General features: G+C 36.8%; 1 protein-coding gene across 5 annotated transcripts in view; it reads right to left on the bottom strand.

The window, feature by feature from the left end:
• Nucleotides 1–23,934, bottom strand: part of APBA2 (amyloid beta precursor protein binding family A member 2) — a 98,888-nt gene that overhangs the window by 47,992 nt on the left and 26,962 nt on the right. The window contains exon 2 of one of the 5 annotated variants that reach the window (XM_050712966.1): nt 6,158–6,207. The exons of the other annotated variants lie outside the window; for them this stretch is intronic. The gene's annotated coding sequence lies outside the window, so the exon portion shown is untranslated. The remainder of the gene's footprint in view (nt 1–6,157; nt 6,208–23,934) is intronic. 5 annotated transcript variants of the gene reach the window in all.

Below are 23,934 nucleotides of genomic sequence, written 5' to 3' on the forward strand. Positions count from 1 at the left end.
CCATAAGCATTGCTACACACTTTACCATCAGACTAGATTGCAGCACCTGGTCTAGGGGCTTGCTGCTCTACAGCTGAGCAGTGTTTTCAAAGCACAGTGGACTGAAGCTATTCCATATATGTTCTGTATGCGCATAATTAAAAAATGCTGCCAAGAAACTCTGACCCTTTTACATATACAAATATGACTTCACACGCTTACAGTTGCTATATTCAGTAAATGATTCAGTTCAATTTTAACTCAGATAACAGTATTTTTCAATAGAACTATATTAGAAAAAAAAAACAATATTTTTCAATAGAACTACATCAGAAAATTCCTGATTCCAGGACTTTATACTAATTATACAATTCTATTTTCAATAAGCAGATAAGTTCAAGCAGGGAAAAAAGTCTAAGTTCAATTTCTTCAAAACAATTTTAGTATCATGCTAATGGTATTTCTCAGTAGACTTTCATTACAGAATACTTAATAGACTCCCATCAGCTAAGTAAGCCAAGATGAATTGTGACTGATCCTAGACTGGGAACTGGAATTTTTAATGAGCAGAACAGAACATGAGCCTGCCATGATTTTGTCAGATTCTGCAGTCATTTGATTTCCCCAAGGCCAAATGACGTTAACTTCATGCTCACTTTTCAGTCAATCTGACTATAGAGCATGAGAAATCATGCAGAGCTACAGAACCCAAGTGCAGGATAACCTGCCAACTTTTCTAAGAGCAGGTATAAATAGGATTCTTATTTCCATGGGAACCATGGTCCTCCTGTGCAACTCAGAGGAGACTGAGCATGTAGATAGACACTGATCTCCGAAGGGGCACTATGCCTCCAACAAAAGAAATGTAGGGGGGCATATAGTGAGCCTGTGTGCAAGGCTGATCTTCAAGCAGTGTATATGGAAGCAGTTAGAACATGTCCTACAATCAGAACTACCAAGATGTAACTGAATTAGGGCCCTGTTGTGCCATTCTTCATCCTGAGTGGCATCTCAATTTTAAGAAAATTGCAATGTCTTTCTCTGAGCAAGGCTGGCATAGCCTGACATTAATTATTAACCGGATCTGTTAAAAATGTCTAGCCCTCTTCTCTAAAGCCTTTGAACAAATGAAAACTACAAAACCATAACCCATTATTTACAGCATGGAAAAGGCCTTGGACAGAAGATTCAATTCTTTATTAGGGCATAAGCGGAACTGCTACTTTTTATGGTCAGGATGTTAGACCTGCATGTTGAGTAAGCACATGTGAATATAGTCAAATGTGTATGCATGCCTCTTGTGTTACCTATGCTTAGGAGGTCCAGCATAACCCAAAATACCTGTTTTTGTTTTTTTCTGGCTGTAGATGGTTCATTGGTGCTGTTTTAACTGGATACCTGTAAGTCTAAGAGATGGACAATATCCTCAGCTTACCCCTGCCCCCAAGGAAAATGTTTGGAGGCAAAAAATCTTCCACCAAACATACCGAAGAAATCCAGACGTGGTAGTCCTCAGCTATAGTTCCAGTGACTTGAGGTTTCACTTGAGGTTGGATGGTTATTTTTAAACCAATGAGATGGCCTGATTCACCCATTTGAAAATATATCGTAAAGAATGCTTTGAAGTAAGGAAGTGTCTGGATGCAGAAATCATGAATTTTTAGCAGTTTAGATCTGTTTTTTTACTACGAAACGAGATTGGAAATAAGACTTAGGTCTAGCATTTGTGTATAGAACTCCAATCTGAGCACTGGCAGCCTAAATCAGCAGTTCAGTTGGTCTTGTGAATTCCACTTTGCCTCTTCCCTGAATTCTGGCCAGCCTCTCAGAAAGTTTCCTACATATTTTAAAAAAATCTTTTAAAAAACAAGTGTTTAAGCCACATAAATGCAACCTTGTAGAATGCAACCACAACAATGCTATTGATACTATTAAAAATCAAGCAATCTTAGAAAAAATTAACTGAAAATAGTCAGTCATTTAGAAAATAAACTTCAATAAATAGATAGTATATGCAAATAAATCTCAAGTATTTTGTCAGTACTATTGAGAATCAGAACACTTCCAGTATGCTGAAAGCTAAACTGGATGCAAATTTCCATTTTATTTCGGCTCTTGTTAAATGCCCTAAACCATCCTTTCTATTTTTCAACCTTCCAAGAGAATTTTCTTCCCAACCCATAACAGGAATGAGAGGGCTAACACAAAACAAACAAGACTTAAATGAGCATTTTTGCTACTTATTTTAAGATATTTCTACCCTCATATACTTAATTTCCAGAGACTGGTCTAATAAAGAGTTGCAAATATAAGATGCTGGTAGAATTAATAGCAACTTGCTATTTAGATTTCCCATCTTTTTTTCTTCATTTAAAACAAAATCCAGTAAACTTCTAATAAGAAAATGTTTTAAAGCACTGTTGTTTGCAGCAAGCAGAAGACTCTTAGGCTTTAAAATATTTTCTTGTCCTGTGAAATTTCACTCAAAATTCTCCTGTTTTAATTGGACTGTTTCTTCTCCAGGGATGCCTTTTAAAAAATATTGTCAGTGTAAAAAATATATATATATCTCTTACAAAATCAACACTATAGCTAGATGTTTTCCATTGTTTTTTCTTAGCCTCTTCTATCAAGACTGTTTCCCATCCCCCTGTTAGGCGGGTGCTGGGGCTCACTCAAGTCTGAAGCAAAGTACTCTACACCCTCCAAATACACTAGCCAGAAACTCACCAAGCACATCTCTTCCTGAAGAGAAGAGCCAATCTCTGCTCCCAAGTGCCTTATCTCACACAATAACCACCCCTCTTTCTGGCACTAACAGCCTCTTTTAGCTGTCAGCCAATGCAGTTTGGTAACTTGACTGTAGAGGCTGGGTGCCAGTGTGGAGAGCACTTGGGGTTCAGGCAGCAAAGGCCAGGTGTTCAGTTGTACACCTTCCCTGGCCTTCTGCAAGGACAAAAAAAAAGGCAAGTTACAAATTAAAAAAGATTTGTAAAATAAAGCAGTAACAGGTGAAGATCCAAATTCACAATTTTTCTTTTTAACCTTAACTCATCACCCACACAGTGTGCATACACACATACATAGTCTTTAATTTTTATGATGATGCTAACTTAAACCACCTGCCTTCTGCTTTGTTCAAAGCACAGCTGGGACAGTCCAGGAGGAAAAGCAGCTAAAGGCAACTAAAAATTTAGTGCTACTTAGTGTTTCAGAGCTTCAATTTATCATCTATATATTATTTTAACATGCTTACCCTAGTAGAAACAGAAACCAGCGAGAGACATTTGCATAGGAAGCACAGACAAAATCTTTTTTAAAGAAAAGAAAGTGGTGGGGGGGAGATGAGCAGCATCTGAAAGTAGATGACATTAAAATAGGAAATATGACTGGCCAGTTATTCTCAAGAGCAGTTGTTAGGGTCTTTGTGTGGAGCTAATGTAAAAAATAAATAAATAAACCACCCCACAACCCATTTCTTATAATTCACTGGCTAGGCTCAACTATGGTTGAGGTGAACCTCAGATAGTCACAAAAGGTGTAATTTGGGGGGGGGGAACTAAACAGGAAAACAAGGAAGAAAATTATATACCCATTATTTCTTGTCATCATGTTTATCTTATTCATGTCTCTCTACCATCAGCTGTTAAATTAAACTTCAGAGATAACAAATGAATATTTATATGTATTGTTTCAGCTGCAAACTGAGAGATTATGGCTGAAGCTACAACAGCTGCAGTTTATGAGGTATCTCAACAGTCTGAGACTTCCAAAATGCACATCCTTCTACCCACAGGCAGCAATGTTAAAAAGGAGGAAGCAGTCCTGAGTTACTATCTTGCTAATAACAAAAATAAGTTTATCAGCTAGTAAACTGCATTTTCAGTAGAATATGAAATGAGCACACACATCCTGGAGAAATAAGTAGCAGATATTGACCAATCATCTGAAGCATGCTGCCTTCTCACCCCAAAACCCAGGAGAAAGGGTAGGTAATTTGCAACAGAATGTCTTTTGCTCCTATTAAAATAAACATGATCCTCCAGTACAATTGAAATGTTTCGTTGCCTCACATGAAAGTGAAATCTTTACAATTACTTTTCTGTAGGTCAGAAAGCCCTGCAAAACACTGACCCTTCCTTTCATGCTATTCACCAGATGCTATAAGTAGTTTCAGACATGAATTTATTATTCTTATTTTTGATATTGTGCATTCTGAACTGTGTTCTTGGTTTCCTCTTCATGCTGTATAATATTTGCTCTCTTTGGTTTAATCTAATAAGCATTTAAAATGAGTTAATTAACTTGTAAATTGCATTCTAGAAGTTCTCTATAATTAGAACCTACCAACAGAAATTAAAAGAACAGAGACAAAGCTATGCTAAAGACAGTGTAAAATCCTACGGCATTGCAAAAATATGATGTAGACCTATATTCTTGAATGTATATTCCAACAAAATGTAGTTTTCATAATTAAGAAGATTAGCTATTTTTTGCTGAGGTAATGAAAATATGCTTTAACAAATTTAATTATCACTTATTGTTGATGTTGCTTAATCATTCTCTAGGGTTTTAGTCCACAGCTCAACAAAGATGAATACTGAGCCTATAGTGTCAAATCCATATAGTTGCTTGAGTAAAGATTTTTTTAAGATCAGTATCAGTTTTGCAGTGTTATGACTGCTATACAAAAACAAACAAAAAATAAATCATCATTGTCAGATATTATAAACTGGTAGAAGAACAGAAGCGAAGAGTTCTTACTCGAAAGAAAGGTGATAAGCTTCCAAAACTACAGCAAGGAGATTCTACACACTGTTTGCCCTGCTCCAAAAACCCCCCAGTCTTACAACATGATAAAGTATTCCTTGTTTTATCTGTACAGAAAGGCTCCATTGATAGCTATGCAGAGGCTTCAACTTAGATTTATTTCAAAGCAGATACACATTTTAGTATCTTCCTGTGATTATCATAAGGCATAAACAGGTAGCTTTAGTCATTCAAAAATGTATTGCTAACCGTAGTCCTTAAGAGTATAAGAGTATAACCGTACTCCAAAGAGTATAAAAGGATTTATTATATGGCCATTTATTCAGCACACTTAGGTGCTTAAGTCTCATTTAAAAATAAAATGCAGGAAATCCTTTGAGTTTACTGGATTCAGACTAGTTTCCAGGTGGAAATACAGTCAAGAACAGATACCACTGAGTATTATTTGCAGTATAAATACAGAACAGATTTTACAGTTTTTGAAATCGCATAGAGTTCTTCCTACTGATGAAACCTCTAAAAACCTTGCTGAAAGCCATTAGCACCCTCCCCATCCAATTAGCGTAAAAGGATTAGGTTCCATTTTTTCTCCTGTTAGCACAATATTGTCTCTTTCAAATGCAAATACTTGAGCTGCTGGCAGATTTAGTAAATAAAAAAATCCACTGAAATAATACAGAAGTAGACTATTGTGTTAATCCTTTTCAAGATAAAATATTCTGCCTTTGTTAAGCAGAATCAGCAAGGTTAAATTGTGAGACATTTTACAAACTGTAGATTTAATGAGAATAGTAAATAATGAAGATAATCAGATTTTGTTAGCAGTGAATTATGTCATGAGATTTTACATTTGCAAGCTTTGAAAAAATATCTGTAGCCTGCAGCTGGTTATGTTCCAGGCACACTGCTCCATAGCAGATGATCACTTCATTTGAAAAGCAAGATTAGATTTTTCCCTGTCTAAGGCATATATTGCACATCAGTAAAATTCTCTTCAATTTGTGAAACTGGTTAGAAGATAAATACTCTGTCAATCACTTTAGTAGATACTTGAGATAGCTTGAAACCTTTATACCACCAGCTTTCCCATCAAATGCCAGCAGAAAAATTGTCTATGAACGTTTCATGAAAGTAAGAGCTTTCCTCTTAAATAAGGATTTTGAATGTGAAATTATTTAGAAGCTCTGAGTAATACTGCCATATAGCTCAGTAGGTTCTCACAGTTACTGAAAACAAAGCACCAACCATAATGATGTGCTTTAAACTATAATTTGGTATTAGAATTAGAGATAAGCAGTGGCCTGACACACACAGCCCTGTGCTAGATGCTATACGAGCACATGAAGGAGGTGTGCTTTAACCTAAGAAGACTAGCTTAGATGGATAGAGACAAATGAATTATTCTTACCTTCTGTTGTCAGCTCCCCATTTCCTATAGCTACGGGGACTAGGAATGTGCTGTATAAAGGGAAAACAGATGAGACTTCACTATCTGTACTTGAATTTATTTCCATTAAGGCACAGCAAGTCCAGCAGCCCCCTTTAAGGCTGGGATATTAAATACCACGCTCATACTTTCAAGGAGGCCCAAGAAGCAGCATGTGCGCTGGACCTCACTGTGTCTGGCAGAAGCAAATCTCATATCTGTGTGAACTGCATAGTTTACGCAAATGCCTATTTTGTCCTTTGCACAGCAAAGTACTTAGTCATTTCATTTTGAGAATAGGAATAGTTCACCATCTAAGACTCACATCCTTAGAGCATGGAGCTGCCTGTTCAATTTCACGAACACACACCTACTGCTCTTTTAAGATCCAGGCTGAAGTACACGAGGTGGTCCTTTGTAGCTTGGTTCCCAAATAAGCACCATAGCCACAACACATCTTTCTATTAGATTACAAGCAATAAACAGGGAAATTAAATAATAATAATAATAATTAAAATATAATATAAATATAATAATAATTAAAATATAACTTCTGAATATGAAGACCTGACCAAACCTTGTTGGAGCCTGACACTCAGTGAACAAGACCTACCTTGAAAAGTCTGTTAGGCAAAGCAGAATAACTTCTACTTTTCTTTTACAGTGGAAGTCTCACTTATTTGTAAGACTAATTTAAAATTTCTTTTAAAAATGAAGAATTAGATGGTAATCCTGTCTGTCCCCCCCCCCAAAAAAAAGACATCCCAAGAAAAAAGCAATTTTAAAGTGATAACAAAAAAATGGAGTCCCAAATTCCTGTAAACAGGGAGACTGTTCTGGGGAGCAGTCATTGGATATTACACTGTCTTAGATATTATGTCCTTATCTCCTGTAAGTATCTGCTGTTGGCCACTGGGGAGACAGGATGCTGGGCCTGATCTTTCTTCTAAGCCAGCACAGCTGCTCTTACATTACCAAAATCAAACTCTGCCTTTGACTAGTTGTAACAAATTCACAAATTATTGCTAGGACTACTAAAAAAGAAATATTGATCAAAACAAATGTATATAAATAATTGATAGACTATTGAATTAAAGTTAGTATGCACCAGTTTTCTGAACTTTTAGGTCAAGATTGGTTCTTTTCATCTGTACTATAGAGAGTCTGATCTCTAATCTGCAGAGAGCCACAATTTAAATGAAATGACTTTGTCCAGAGAAGACAGGTAATTATCACTTGAAACAATTAAAAATTCAAAAATGTTGAATACAAAAAAAAATGTTATTATTAGGACACACCAGACAAAGTCACTGTACAAAATCACTTCATGTATCAGCAGGTCAAATTATTTTGGGGGGAAAACTAGTAATCAGAGACAAAATGATTAACCTGCGGCACTTCTGAGCAAGAAAGTGTTCCACAAAACTCTTGCATTTCTGAAGAGATGTAATACTGTTTACAGCCAAGCTGCTGAAAGCAATCTTTCTGAAATGCAAATGTTTTACTTCTCAAAGCAGATAAGAAGAGTGTGTTCTACAACATATTAATACCTTATGAGAACCAGACTGAATGCAGTGTAACACCTCAATTGCAGAGTACTGGGGAATTTGGCTATCAAGCATTAAGGCACTACAAAAGTTAATGTCAGCTACAGCAGTTCTTTGCTATTGCTCAGAAAAGCACAAGGCAGATGAGATCTTTATACTGATTCAGGATTTCATGTTGTCTTTCATAAACAGCATTTCCTTAGCATGCGTTCTCTCCAAGAAACATTCTACCAAGGAAAAATAAATACAATAATAAAAATAAAACGCTTCTCAGAGAGAAGTCCTGCATCTACTGCCACAGTTACAGGCAAACCATTTTTTTCTTATAAACCATAACTAAATAACCTTAAAACAATGAGGCTTAACTCTTTATTAAAAACAAACCTTTCAACAATTTCATAGCTGTGCCCCTTGCTAGCTTACAGGAACCCAACTTCATGTCTGAATTAATCTCACCAGGGTGTAAGAGTACTTAGAAACCTTTGAAGACATTTTCTGAGAAAAGCCAAAGACTGCATAACTGCTAATGGCAAGCTAATAGTAATCTTACATCTTAAAACACTCAACTGCATGTATGAAGACTGCAGTTTAAAAAAAAAAACACCACATTTTAGGTGCTTGCATTAAATCTGTTCTAGATGTTTAGAGGATTTCAGTCTCCAGTTTCCTGCACCAAGAGCCTTTCAAAAGCACTATACTTCCTTCCTAGCAATAGATGACACATGAATCTAAACAACCTCAGTGCAATTTTCTTCATGTTCACTTTCTCTGAGTTTGACTTTGAAAAGGGAAGCATAGATGTTTGTTCCACACTGTAATGATACAGTACAAATTGCAGTGTCTAAAATTTATTTTTACTACCTTACTTTTACACTTCTCCCTCCCTCCCTTCATTCCATTCCTGTCATTAGCAAATTCACTACTGCGCCATACAAGTGGCTCCATGTAAGAAATAATGGAACTCAGAGTGTTTAATACACCATACTGGGCTGGTAATCTGTACCATGGACTTTGATGGTTTCACATTTCACAGATTTTAGATTTCCACACCTTGTTCTATCACACATCTTCCTTCTGTACTTCAGTTTCTTATTCCTTTAACAGTTGTCTGAAATGCTAGTTAGTTGGTGTTTCAAAATAAAATTCTCCAAAATAAAAACCATCTTTTTTCACATGATTAAGCTGGGCAGGCTGTTCGAACAGGCCTCAAGCCAATCATTTAACATTTGGAAACATAGGAATAATGAAATTTGTTAGCTCAAAGTAAATCAGAGCTCTTGCACATCTTGAGTATCTTGTGCCTGGTGCTTAGTGTAGAGATCAAAGCCAATCATCTATAATGCATCTATAAATTCAGAGGATGTTTTCCTGTGGATAAAATTTTCTCTTGACTCACTTAGAAAATGTGTTTACTCCATTTATCTTCGGTGGCAAAGTACTAAATGTGTTAGGGGTAGGCTGCCTGATGAGAAGAGATGGGAATTCCTGAAAAGAATGTTACAACTGTTTCCACAAGAGCTGTGTTTATTTTTTATCATGTTACTTAGATGGATTTCAATTTAAAATATTAAATTTACCTACAGTCACTATAACTGCTACCTTTTAAGAATATTGTAACCAAAAGATTAACAAAAATTGTTTCTCCAGTGCGTATAGTTTCTTTACAACTTTGGGTCTGTTCAATTTAATTATTTCCAAAGAATATCCAATTTCTGCTTGGCTTTTCATACATTTAAGAGATTATCACTGGAAAAGATCTGTATGTTCAAAAAACAAAGTTGGCAGAGAGAAATATGAATCACCTCAATTACTTTAAGCTGCCTTTAATTAGCTATCAAGCTTCTTTCCTTTTAATGTTTCCAAGTATCTTCCAAACATACCCTATTTTTTCTCTACCTGCTGTCTCTGGTAATCTTGCTCAGAATGTCGGTGCTGCTTAGTCACAAAGACTTGCCTTAGACGCTCCTGAAGCAAGATCAGAATTTCACTGCCTAAATGAGACACATGGAAATGCTCAGAGCATGTACATCTGAATGAAATTCACACATGCATCTAAAGAAGCCATAACTAAATATAAATAAAAATGCAATCTGAAATATGTATTCAGGATATTCAGCTGAAATTCCAGTTTCATATCTTAGCCACAGAAGCAAATTTCTATGTACACAGACCTTGACGAGGATTGATAGCATATCCATAAACACATACTACTGTGACCTTCCTCACCAGCACTGAAAGGACTGGTGAGAAAACTAACTGCCAATTTGTTTCCCAATTTATATTTATCCAAATCCTATTTTAATAGTCATGGTGCCTGTACACGTGTGCACGATACAATAAGCTGGAGACACCCAGGGTAGTTTAAGTGTAGCTCAAGCATAAGCTTCCTGCTGTGGCAGTTCACACCCACAGCACAAGGTGTGCAAGCTCTGCTAAGTCACTTCTGCACCTCCTGGCTTTGGTTATCTGTAAGGCAGAGTCAGAAAACTGTCAGGAATTAACGTGCATGAATATAGAATTGATTAGTTGTCCATATATGACATTTTAATGTGTGTTTGTAGCCTAAATTGAAAGAACAGCCCAGAATACTTTTAAGAATCAGCTGTCCTAAACAATTAATCTAAGAAGCTCATCATAAATGGTCAATACTCAAAACCAAAACAGTAACAACAAAAATACACATAGAAAACCTTGTTATATTTCATTCAATTAAATTTTAGAGAGCAAGTGCACGTTGGTTGAGGGAGTAAATTAAACTTCATAAATAGACAGCAGCACCTAGCTATCAGGTCACTTAACCCAGCTTGTGTAACCATTCCAGTAACAAGTGGAAGGAAGTTCTTATGGAGTCTTTTCCCCCATCTGTCAAGCAATGTGGAACCTATAGGGGTTGGGGCTTTTGCTTCTGGTAAGGGCCAGGAGGATGGGACAGTGTACTGTCACGTAAACAATTCTGACCCTAACTGATGCATCTGTCTCCAACTAACAGCTAATACTGTTATTAAATTATTGTTAAAATAATATAAAACTACCTGCATAATGAAGTAGCCAGTACTTTGAAACAATATCTAAAATATAACATCACCTAACAAAGAGGACCTATGCTTTGCCTGTAAGCTATACATTTAAAAGGAGTCCTGATTATTTTGCTTCCAAACCCTCCCTGGATGTTGACGTGCATTTTTAAAAGCATTTCCAGCATCTTAAATGGGGAGGATAATGTACTATGCCTCTGCATTAACTCAGCTTTAATATTTAGTTAGGTTGTCATTAATAATTTATTTTACTGATGCAAACATGCAAATAAAAATGCTTTTAATTTGAATGCCGTCTACAAATCAAATGAAATAGAATTTTCCTTCAGTGTTAAGAGATAAAAGCATTTTTTAATATCCTGTAATTATTTCATACATTTCCATAGCAAATACATTTTATTAGCCTCTTCTTTTTTTTTTTTTTTTAAGTTCATGCAGAATATATGTATAACAATCCTTAAAAGCTTTGTTATTGCTTACAGCTAGTGAGGGTTTTAATTGAGTCTTACTGCTGTAATATGAACCAGGAGGCAACAGGGACAATCAGGACAAGAGGCACTTTACCAATCGATGTTTGGTTCTGACATTCTTCCTGGCCAATTTTAGTTAGCTTTAGTCATGGTCCTTGGTGTCGCACAGGTCAAAAGTAGCCAGAGGTACTTCTGAGAGTAGCCCCTTATTTTCCATTTTTCATGATTCTTGTTATTTTCAAGGGCTACTTGAAAACACGTGCAAGAAGAAAAGAACTGGAAGTATGCTTCTATTGCAGGAGGCAGGAGAGAGGGCTTGCTTTCCTTCAGCTCGTGAACTTGCAGCTGTAAGGCTAGTTAGTACCACCTACAGAAAAATGCATGCTGATAATCAAGAACTTGTTAAATGAGAATCTTTTTATAAAAACCGTAAAGCTATTCTTTTTTTCAATTTATTGCAGTCATCTGTAAATTTCACGTAGTCCTACTGAGGAAATCCTCTTCTGAGGAGAGAACATCTACTGCATTTACAGGCTGCCATGGTATCACTTTAAAAGTTTATAGTCACAAATGGTGCTAAATGCATACTGAATGCCTTCTACTTCTATTTTTTTCCACATCAAAAGAATTTTTTCATGCTGACGCAGCAAAGCTGAATATGCTATGGTAATCAATGCTGAACACAAGCAATGCAGGCTTAAAATGACTACAGATATGCTGTTAGTAACAGGCTGTCTTGAATAACCTAAAGAGCAGCAAACAGCATCTCCAGATCGCCTTCTGCTTGAAAATTTCAGCTGTGTCTTTAGGTGGTATTTGAGAACGTATCATTGACTCCAGAGAATCCATATAAAAATACACCAAGGAAAAAATCTGCCACTGCTAGTTATTTCAAGATAACAAAAGCATAAACAACCTTTCTCCTAAAAACTTCTAACTTTTCTTTGGTAATATTTTGCATCAGATACCTACAATATTATGAACTGAGGCTGGGAACAAAAGCATACAAGGTAAATTAGGTTATCTTTGAACAAGTCAGTTTAATACTATCAGACTAGCAAATTGACCTGGTAATACAGCACACTGACAGCTTACTTGAATTAAAACGGCCACTAGAAAAAAAGGAGAGTCTGTAACAAAAAAAGAATATTGCCTAGTGTCTGCAAGAGACTTACGGAAATCTGGATCACTGAGGAGAATGAAAAGTTGGAAATTAAAGATAGTCCAAGAATTTTCCCATTCTAGTGGAGACTTTGCTTCATACTTGATTCAAACTGGATTTTATTGTATTTAAACATGCACTGTCCCCAGAAATAAAGCTTCTACATTGCAGGTCTCATTTGTACAATTTTGTACTTGGCAGTATAAATGCACAAGATTACTTTAGAAAAGTACTTTACTTAGAGAATACAAGACTTTCCATCCCTTGTTTCTCAAAGTTTATATGTATTTTATTTCAGCAATGCTAGAACACTTTTGCACATGAACACACACAGTTTCTATACCAAAACCTAGCCTGTGCATTCAAATTTAATCTTTAAATTTCCTATTCCACATCTGTCTACTAAACTCCTTTTTCCTGTCTAACATGGATGTATAGATTTTAATGCACTTATTACCTTGTGACTCAAGGAAAAAATACAGTAATCCTTCCTGTAAAACAAGGAGATTCAAAATTGCAATGTAAAAAAATTGAGTATTTTTTTACGTAGGAACAGTTAGGATAGAAAAGTAATTTCTACTGCTTAATTTTTAATTCTCATTTAAATCCTGTCTTTGGTTAAAATGAAAAAATCCAATAGCATAGAAAAGAAAGGAAAACTGATGGTAATCGATAGTCTTGGTCTCTGTGACCAGGTGGTTCTGCCTGCATCCATATGAAAAAATACGTAATGTTTTCCAATTACGTGCATTAGCTAGCCTTTTAAATTTTGGAGGACAGAAGCAAAAAATATTTCATAGAATGTCTGAAGAGCACACTGAACAATTTTCTCCTAATGTATAGTTTCACATAAACCAGAAAATTACCCCAAAATTATATACCAAAAAGTGGGAGTGGTTGCTTTCTATAGACTTGAGAGTAACCTAGACTTCTACCTCCAAAGTACTGGCTGTCAGTGGTCCTCCCCAAAAAAGTGTTTGTGTGTAAAATTCTGGGGAGAGAAGGAAACAGCTGTATGTGTGTTGGTTCAGCTAAGCATTTACTGCAGTCTTACTTCAACCCCTGTTGATACTAGGGAATGTTATTCCATCGCCTTCGACTGACACTCGATTCCTTCTAAGTCATACCTTTTTCTGTCCGATGTACTCAGATGCATAGGAGTCCTTTTGGATAGTTTGTTGAATGCTTGTAGTAAGATAGACATAGTCCTATACATGTGTCCATGAAATTGAAAAACTATCCTTTTTTCACTTTTTAGATAGTGGGCAAATATTACATAGCTGTTGACAATGAATATAAAGCTTCACCTTCAGGATAGTTCAGGATTCAGCTGAATGAAAAACCACGTTCAACAAGCTCGAAGACTATTTTTCCGCAATATAAAAAGCCTTTAAGGATAGAAATTGGAATTCAAGAATGAAAATCCTTCTGGATTTAACTAGGTTAGGATGTCATGTCGGACTGTATGTAGGACCAAATTCTAGCCATTTCAGAAATGCAAGCATATTAAGTTTATTTCAAATCAGAATTATTCTTAAGGAAATCTCCTGACGTTTTCTGTCAAGCTGATATTTTCACAGGCTTTTTGTGCATTTTATTTATATGTCTTTGTGTGTAAAGAAATATTTTTCCCCAGGTTAGAATGACAATTCATTTTTGTTCCCTTTCTGTTCTCATAGGACTGAGTCCTTTATCCTGGCACCGTCTTGCTCCTTTCATTTAGAGAATTCCCTAGGATGCTGGCAATGCCTTTCGTTACTCCTGATCTCTTCTCAGTGCTTTATAATCTATATCTTTTGATTATTTTGTTGTATAGACTTTGTGGTTACAGAAAATTATTTTGTGGCTGCTAATATGGGGTCTAGATGCTAGAGTATAAAAAAGGATGCCTGTATCTGATTTGTTGCAAAGGAATCAAGTTATTGAGAAGGGGTGCCCCCCCACCCCACCCCATTCAGGAACATAAACTGTATTCCAGCAGAGAAATTCAGATCCTTCTTCCTCAGATTTCATTGCTCTGACAAGCTTCTTTCTATTCTTACTCTTCAGCATCAGTAAGTCATGTAATAATTTTCTCTAATTAATTTTCCGTTTTCTATATGCTGTTACTATAGATTTTTTTTATGATAGCTGCACTCCTTTACCACAAATCTTAACACTGAGCAGTCCTTTTTTTCTGACTAGGATTCTTCTTCATCATACAACTGCCACGCGTACCACTTTCAAGGTCAAGCAAGCATTGGGGCTAAATTGCTAAAGCAAAACCAATCATGCTTTATCAAGACTAAAAGGGAAGATTTATTTTTCTATTCTATTTTCCGTAAGTGCAGAACTGGCACAATCTGCAACACCAAATGTCACATGGGGTGTAATCCCATACCAGCCAGCATAGTGCTAACACTTCATCTTGTGTCAAACACGGTTCCAGTAAGCAGAGCCCAGCAGCAGAGATGTCTTGTTCAGGGAGAACCTGCTCCTGTATCATGCACTCAATGCATCTACGAGATGAAATTCTAAGCTAGGATCAATCGTTTTCAAAATCATTTGCTTCTCTCACATAATCACTAATAAGCTTTACTTGCAGGGGTTTTGTTGCTGGTGTTTTAGATGGTCTTTGACATGATCATGTGAGCATTGCAAATTGCTCTATTTTCTCTGTTAAATAGATGTGCTCCTTCACCTTCCCCAGTGGGGATCATCTGTGTGCTTTGGAGTGGGGTGGGAGTGGCTGCATTACAGCACCGCCGAAAGCAGCTGCTGCAATAGGCACTGCACACACACACACCATCTGCACAGACACGGGGAACAAAAGGCAAGAAAGAGGAAAGGTCTTGTCCAAAATTTGCTCAATCTTCAGCAAGTCATTACATCACTTGGTGTCTCTTTTCTGTTCTTCTCTAAAGTCATATGTATAAAATAAGAATCAAATCAGGGTCTAGATCTTAATCCATCACCACCTTAATTCCTCCACTGCAAGTTACAGGCTTGTATGTGGTCACTTTCTATTTAGTGAAGTATTTGAGAGTACTTCACACAAATTTTTAAGTAATTTTTAATTTGTTCTTGTATTTAATTTTATACTTTCCCTGAAGTGATGAAGCTCTATATAGAGCACACATTCACTACAAGATTAGAAGCAAAATATCTAGTAGATACTTTTGTGCATTAAGAGAAAATGTATTTTAAGAAGCTATGAAATTATTCAAAAATTTTGCTTACCCTGTGACCAAAATGAGTAATCAATTCTTAAATGATTTTTTTAAAACATTGAGCACTTCAGTAATTGTGCTTAATTTTAATTCTGACAACCATATGAAAAATGAGACAAATGTACATAAAGTATACATTTGTTTGGGATTTATAGGGAATAAAAATATATGCCTCCAAGAGGCTAAACAAAAGGTTTTCGTTCTCCCACTTTTTTCTTTAAAAATCCATTTTACATTAAAGCCTCTCCCACTGAAACATTGTTACTGAAAAATGCTTTATACCAAGAAGCTCGATTTCAGATGTGAGCAGCTTGCTCTGAATTGCGTAGGCAGTCTGAGAACACTGCAGAAGTGTTAGTGTAGAAGTAACATGTAAGTGCATGAATAATATCTTCTTACTGATGTAACTGTGAAATATGTTCTTTTGGCATTTATAATTAGGGGCAGAACAGATGGTGAAAGCTTAATATGTCCATTAAAATAAATTATGCTGCCAGTGTTTTTTAGTCTATAAAAACTTTGATTGGGTTGGCTATTTCAGGTTGATTTTTTGGTTCTCTTTGAAGTAGCTCCTGTGCATATGCTGGAGGGTATCTTGCAGCAACTACAGCAGGAAAAAAAGGAACGTGAAGGTTAGCAATGGGAAATTCTGTCCAAGACTGACAACACTTTCAAAAGGGAGAAGTCTGATTTGTCTCCTCCCTCCACAGCAATCTTTTTCTTCACCAAAGGAAAGCCTAGTTGTATTCCCCTTACTCTTACACTTTCAGTGTGCCAAAGCCTCAGTAACAACGTGTTTCTTTGTTTCCTTCTTAAATGATTAGCAAAACCAAAGGTCTGTTACATGTACTGCTGAATTGCATCTCTGAAGTACAGCGTGTAGATGTTATGATTCATGCAGGCATTAACTGTTGGTAGGAAGAACTATCGTTACTGTTGTTTGTAGCTTTTTGTCACAGAGCAAAAGACAGACAGGCATTTTATTTTTACTGTGCTCCCACAAGCAGTTAATCAGCTGGCTCAATAGCTAGGAGTGCCCCACTGCTTCATGTCGAGCTTCTCCTCAGGACACATTCATAGTCGTCTTCCTCTTTTGAAGAGAGGCATGGCATTCCCTGCATCTCTCCGCAGGATAACAACTGCCAGCAGAGTACGTAGCACTGATGGTTGTCTGCGAGGAAACTTCATGGCTTGGTTTATGCGGACATAGAATTGCTGCGATTTGAAATTGACAGGCAAACATGGTGGTAGAGCCCAAGCAGGGAAAATGAAATAGCACATAACTATTCGGGTGGTGTGCATCAATTGGATCATAATTCAAACTCTGGTTATGGGAACTGATGGCAGAAGTGTTCCACCTCCATCACTGAAGTTCCCGTGGAAAAATACAGTGTAGGAAGACGTGATGCTCAGGTGTTTGTGACAGACCATTTACCGAGACAGAGAGTTGGGGCTGCATTCAAAGCTTCCTGGAGCCTAGGCCTTGTCTCTTCTCCCCTCCACGATGGACTTCTCCTATCACAGAAGTACTCCCTAGACTGAACTAATAGCTGTAACTCCATCCTATTGCTGATAATGTGACAAACTTAATTCACGCTGCCCAGTAACATCAGAGACTTCAGATGTCCTCAGCTACCCATAAAAACTGTATTAAAACTCTTAATTCCAGAGCATTAAAGAAAAACATCTAAAATCTAAAAACTAAAAGAGAATCTCCCGTTTCATTATGTACTTTTCTTTAAACATGCTGTATTGGAGAAAAATTTAGTCTGACTTCAATCAAATGTCTTGGCAAGTATTTGTAAGACATGAAATACACATTTATTTGTTAAAAACATTAAAATAAATATAGTATTTTATATATTGTTTAGAGTATTGTAGTATTTTACATTCTGACATAAAATAATCAAAATAATTTTAGAATATGCGGTGGCAAGTGGCTTAGTCTATATTCAGAGGCAACATACTCAGAGCATTTTTAGGATATGAGATAAATTATTCTGCAAAGAAATCAGTAGGGACTGAAAATCACTTTGAAACCTGAGCCAGTCTGTAGCCTGGTTCAAGGCAACTGGGAAGGCAACTTAATTGCTGAGCTCAGCACTCCCCTGAGCAGTGGGATTCACAGATGGTGAAGCTGCAGTGCATCCCTTTCTATTGCACCTGTACTAAATGGGGAAGAAGAGGTAGTGAGAGGAAAGATGTTGCCTCTATGTTTGACCTATTCTTCATTTCCGGGAGAACACTTTAGTGAAGAAATAAGGACAGTCACAGATTAGGATGCACTTTTTAAAATAGAGCAAGAATGTGAAAGTCACAAATCAGCATAGCTTCACTGGAGGACAGTCATTAACACTGTTCTTTGGCCGGGCCCCAACCCTGTCACATTACTGAAAAATATCTAAATATCTGCAGTTTTCTTTAAATGTGTAATATAAACAGGAATCATTTCTGAGATTTAGAGATTTGGTACACTTCAAATTCATGAATGAAGTCAGGTGTCAACTGTCATTTGTCTCTGAAAATCTTCCTTCAGTCTTTGCCATCTGTACCCTTTTTCCATTGCCTGAAGACCTGCTGCTACTCTTATCTCTTTGCATGCCTGTGCTGTGTCTGATAAAGGGTTCTGCTGTGTGAAATGCAGATTAGCTCACTGCCTGTATTAATAGCCATCAGTGGCAACTACATCCTAAAATAATCTTTCCCAGGAGAATCAACTAGGGAAAATAATTCTATACACGTCACATTAACATTCTACCTTAAATAGAAGATATCCTGAAACATAGACTATAGCTTCCTACATTAAATTATTACAAATTCAAAAATGACATAGTATAGTCAGATATACATTCAAAAGGAACAGAATAAACACTCCTGAATAAAAGAACAGAAAAGAAAAAAATCAAGTGTTACATTTCCACAGACACTGTGCCAACAGAAGTGTAGGAATTAATAACTGAGGTTGGAATCAAGTCCTCAAAAGCAGCTGTTTGGTTGCTATGAGCTACAACACTTTTCTGCACTATACATAGTTTGTGTCATACAAGAAGTAGTGCCATCACAGAAGAATGAACTCTTAAGAGGTTTCTCTGTTATCTGGAAAAAAATAACTAAGAAAAACTAAAATATTTCAATTTTTTTTTTTACATCTCTTAGTTAAGGCTAATTACAATTTCCATATAAAGTCACTTCTTCAGTAGGGGGACAATGGGTAAATAGGCACAACTTTTGCTAGGAGATGGCAAACTCAAATTTAACCTACTGCCAATTCTGGGAAACCCAAATAGGAAAATAAGGGCATGGTATCTGTAAGAGGTCAAGAAGAGGGGATGTAGTCCATTTGCTCTGCACAGCCACAAACTAAGAGTCTGTACATCTTCTGGAGTTATTTCAGAGTTAAAATAGTTTAGCAATTAAGAGTTCTGTCTTAGATGCCAATGAGAAAGAGGCTCAGTTTGTCTCTGTCCCTGACTTCCTTAACACTCGTGAGCAACTCTTAGCTCGTAGCCATTAATATCCTTTATATATACAGAGGTAGAGCTTCAGTTTTCACAAAAAGGGCAGGCAACTTTACACAAATCACGTGGAATTGTGCAGGAAGCTGGATCTTGACAAAATTTACTATCTCTTTGATAGGCCCATTATTTTTTATACGACTTGCTGGAAAACTGTAGCAGAGAAGTCAAGGCAGAAGTACCACACATTTAACTCCCTTTAAAGAGGAAGTTGATCCATGGGAAGCCAGAATTGTGTTTCTGCTATATCTTACCCTAGAGTTAAAAATGCCTTCAGGTCCTGAGTACCCATCTAGGATCATGCACAGATGAAGGTACTTATCCAAATTACTCCTTCTGTGGAAGGTTCTGCACAAATAAATCTGAATTGTAATCTTAAACTGAATACAGGAAGAATTTCATAGCTAGAGACCACAGCACTCCTGTTGCTTCTGCTTTGGTTTTAGGCTGCATTATTACACTATGCAAACATTTCTGGTCATTATTAAAACCTTCACTGTGAAGATGGTATAATTCACATCAGTTTGGTGTCCCTGGGAAGTCACTGCAGCTGGAAAACCATTACTTCCCTTAACTAGGGAAAAACATGACCTCACAAAGCAAGCCAATTAGTACACATATATTTTCATCTCAGCATGTTTCATAAAGCAGCATCTATTAAACCAAATATACCTCCTCTTCCCCATCAACCTATTAACAGAAGACTGTCCCTAACTATTTCTGTTATATAGTAATTATGTTTTAGATGAAAGCAACAAGAGATGCTTTAGGAGAGGCGCAAGTGAATGAACTCAGACATCTATCCAAACAGGATCTGAATCCTTCAAAATAGCCATAGTGATGTTCAATATGGTTTTCCACATCTGGTAATTTCAGTAAAAGCATGTGTATTTTAATAAATACATGAAGGTGAAACATTATCTTCATTAAAAAGCTGAAATTTTGAAGTAGGTAAAAACGATAAATGAAAAATAAACAGGTATTTTGAAGCAAGTAAATTTTTTTCTTCTATGTCTCAAGAAATGATAAAGTACACTACACCTTAATCTACTATTGATTTGCTTGGTGAAGGGAAACCTGGTTCAGGAAATCCGACACTTCCTGAACTGCATGATTCTAGGAATGCATGAACTGCAGGCCTCTAAGAATCCTACAATATCTGAGAAGTGGAATATTAATGTATTTTAGAAATGTTATCATCCTTATTTTCTATTGCATTAACTTGTCTATTTCAAAGACATCAGTGAAGAATGAATGGCAACATTTGAAGGCTTATAAGACAGCTTCTAAACTTAAAAGACTTCTTTAAGAGCACTTGCAGTTATGTGCAGATAGGTGGCAGGGGATGTCCTCAGAATGTGGCACTTGACAAATGAGAATAAAAGGAAAATGGGAAAGGGAGCAGAGACTGGCAAAGCAAAAGGAAAATGCTGTGAAAGGATCAGCAGCTAGACAAAGGATAGTGACAGATACTGATGAGAAAACCCACCCATGCAGCATAGACGAGAATGTCACCATTAAGGAACACGCTGTTGAAACTAATGACAGGAGGCCTAGGAGATGAATTTTACGGTGTGTCAAGTGATCTAAGACTATGCCAAAGTATTCTTCTGTTCTCATCCTTAGGCTTACACTTGCAAAGCCCAGAGGTAAGATCACTCTAAGTTGTCCTAAATTATCATTTATATACTGTAGTATCTTTAGAACACCTGCCCACTAGCTGTTCAGTGGAGTAAAGCCATGACACACCATACATTTCCAAGACTAAAAATAAACATCCATGCCAGATTTTTGACTAATCTCACTCTGGGATGTTAGCGCTGTATTTGGGGCTGGCGAGTGCAAGCTGTTAAAGTGGTAACTCCAAACATACAGAAGCAGTGGTTGTTCTGGTATACAGCACTGCTGCACCAGTCCTGCAGGCATAGTTAAAGTGATAGAAAACTATAAAAATGCCACAGTACAGAAATTATACTGACTCTTAGAGACCAGCTAGAATGCTCTGTGCTCTTATCTCTGAATCCGATGTTAGGGGTGCAACAGTAGCACCAGGTTCATGCTTTGCCATCAAACCACAGCCCTGTACACATAGGGCATTCTGCGCAGACCTGTAGTGTCTGTCCAATGTGTGTAGCCCATATGTCGATTCACTCACAGGCCAGAGTTTCTTAGACCTTATGATGGGAGATTAATGGGCAAAAAGTTACAGACTATATAAGTAGAAATGTTACAAAAGCACAGTAAACATGACTTGGATTGACCTAGAACAAATTAGGAATCTGGTAAAGCATTTTATCCTAGACTGTTCAAGGACAGCAATATTACTATTTTGTATTGTTAGCTTTTCCAGCATCTATTACTTATGTTATTGTTACAACTAATCAGTACAGTTGCATAGAATTCCCTGTCTACTGCTTACTGTTGCACGTTTTCATTCCCAGCAGGTTACCATCTGATCTCCCCTACTTTAAGAAATTGTTTTCTTTCCACAAAACAAAATGTGAAGGTCTCCTTTGACTCAGAGCATTTGGATCACAAGAGTAGCCATTGCTCTGGCTGTGTAAAGCAACCTTAGAGACTGCTGCTTCATGTCTACATAGAGAGGAAACATTATTTAAAGTTTCCTACAAGAGAAAACTTTACTAGGCAGATGGAGTTGGGAACAAATTAGTCATCTTTCAGGCTCATAGACCTGAAATGATCAATTGCTACAGAAATTCCTATTTCTAGATATAATAAGGGAAACTTCGTTTTCTGAACTGCCAAATTCTGCAATACATACTTGTAAAGAGCTTCTACTTGACGGGATGCTTTAGAAAGCTTCAGGCTAATCTGCAGAAGTGAAAACTAAAGGCATCCCAATGGCTGCTTTCTCCATTCTAAGCCAGTTCTGATCATACCACGTATTCTGGACTCTCTCTGAGAAGTGTCTCCTCTGTGAGAAAAACAACTCATATTGATCATCATGTTGAGTTACGTTAGCTGGTTAATCATCGGAATATGTTAAGGAGGACAATGTTCACAATTTGCATGTGGAAAAATTGAGTCATAGAGGATCTCCTTTCAGAAGTTGTTGGAAATCTTGGTCTCTAGCTCCCTGTCTGACCCTGCTTTATTGTATTTTCTTAAATAGATTTGTATATACCCATATTATATACCCAATATATATTCCTAATTTATTTCAATGGAACATATTGAGCTGAAACATAAGTCCAAAACACCTCAAAATATACTGACACCCACCTATTATCCAGGGAAAATAGCCACAAAAACATCTTTATACACTGTTATTAATAATTAACATAGTCTGATGTGATCTTTCTTGCATCTGAAAGAATGTAAATAAAGTTCGATGTGAACAGATAAAATGCCTGATGGTCAAAAAGGAATGTCAGAATCTTTCTCCTGAATTGAAAGAATTCCATGAAATTAAGTGATTCTTAATTTGTAAAAATTTTAGATTACGTGCTATCTGCTTAGTACCTCTTGCCTACTCCAAGGTGAGAAACCCACCCAAAATCGGAAGCATCCATGAGTTAAAATAAATAAAGAAAACATCTTTCTGTATTAACAGCTATACCAGTTATTGTTTTACAGTTCCTAGTATAATGTGACTCAATCTTCTTTTGGCCCTTGTGTGATAAACACGTATCCAAAAACTTGGCATCTGTCCCTTTTAATGAAAGTAAGGCTTCACAGATGGTCATTTAAAAACAAAAAAACTTGTTCTCTCCTTTAAACCACAACAGTAAAAAGAACATGAGTCCATTTCACAGCAGTTCACAGAGAATTCAGACCACATCTGCTGCAGGAATTTCTTACTAGTAAGACACAACCAGTCCAGACTTACCATCAGCCTACATGCTACGAGTGAGAACCCTACATACAGTGCAGGGAGTGACCCGGTTGGACGCAATTCTCCTCTACTTGACAAGCATGCTTTAACAAACAGACCTAAGGAATCAAAGCAATGACAGCAAAATCATAGTAGAGAAGAAAATGTGCACATTAGGATGAGCCAGTGTACACAAGGGAGAGAGGGTGCATGAGGAAATCAACATGCAGTTTGTTGGGGGTTTTTTGTTTTGTTTTTTGTTTGTTTGTTTGTTTTTTAAACAGGGTTTGTAGAATTAGTAGCCTTTGATTCTAAGGGGTCTGTTGTCTACGCATTTGCCTTAGGGCACCACTATTTCTATATGCTTATCAAACCCTGTACCTGCAAGATTTTAAAAATTTTAGTATTATTTTATGGTCATTCTTCAACAGTGTTTTCTCATTCTTCAGCTGCATTTTCAGATCTTGGCTGAAACTCATCCAAACAGCTGAGCCCAAAATCTACTCAAGAACAGGAAAAATTAAAGCACACAGTAATTTCCTTCAAATGTCTCCTCAGCTTCACAGGAACTCTAACATTCCAAAAAACTATAAACCTGCAGAACGTTCTTTACAATACGTATAGGAAGTGTCCTTAAGCAATTTCTATTGCATTGCTTTTTTCCACGAGCATATCTTTGTTTTAAGCTATGTTGGTAATGTGTATTGAATCATGCCTGGAGGTTTTCTAGTAAGATGATCCTCCATAGCATTATTTCAGAGGTGAAAGAAATCCCGATTCATCTATTGGTTCAGGGGCCTGAAGTCCTCCCTGGAGTGTCACAAAAGGAACGTGATGTGCCAAGAGCAGGGTTTTGCTTTTGGATCACTGATTGAGCTGATAGATGTGAAAACTCATGCAGCTAGCTAGTAAGCTACTGGCTACACTTCTAAGGAGTGAATAAATTATTCTAAGCTTAGTAGTAATTTATGCTTACAAAATGAGTA

This window comes from Cygnus atratus, chromosome 11 (genome assembly GCF_013377495.2).
Source record: "Cygnus atratus isolate AKBS03 ecotype Queensland, Australia chromosome 11, CAtr_DNAZoo_HiC_assembly, whole genome shotgun sequence".
Lineage (NCBI taxonomy): Eukaryota > Metazoa > Chordata > Aves > Anseriformes > Anatidae > Cygnus > Cygnus atratus.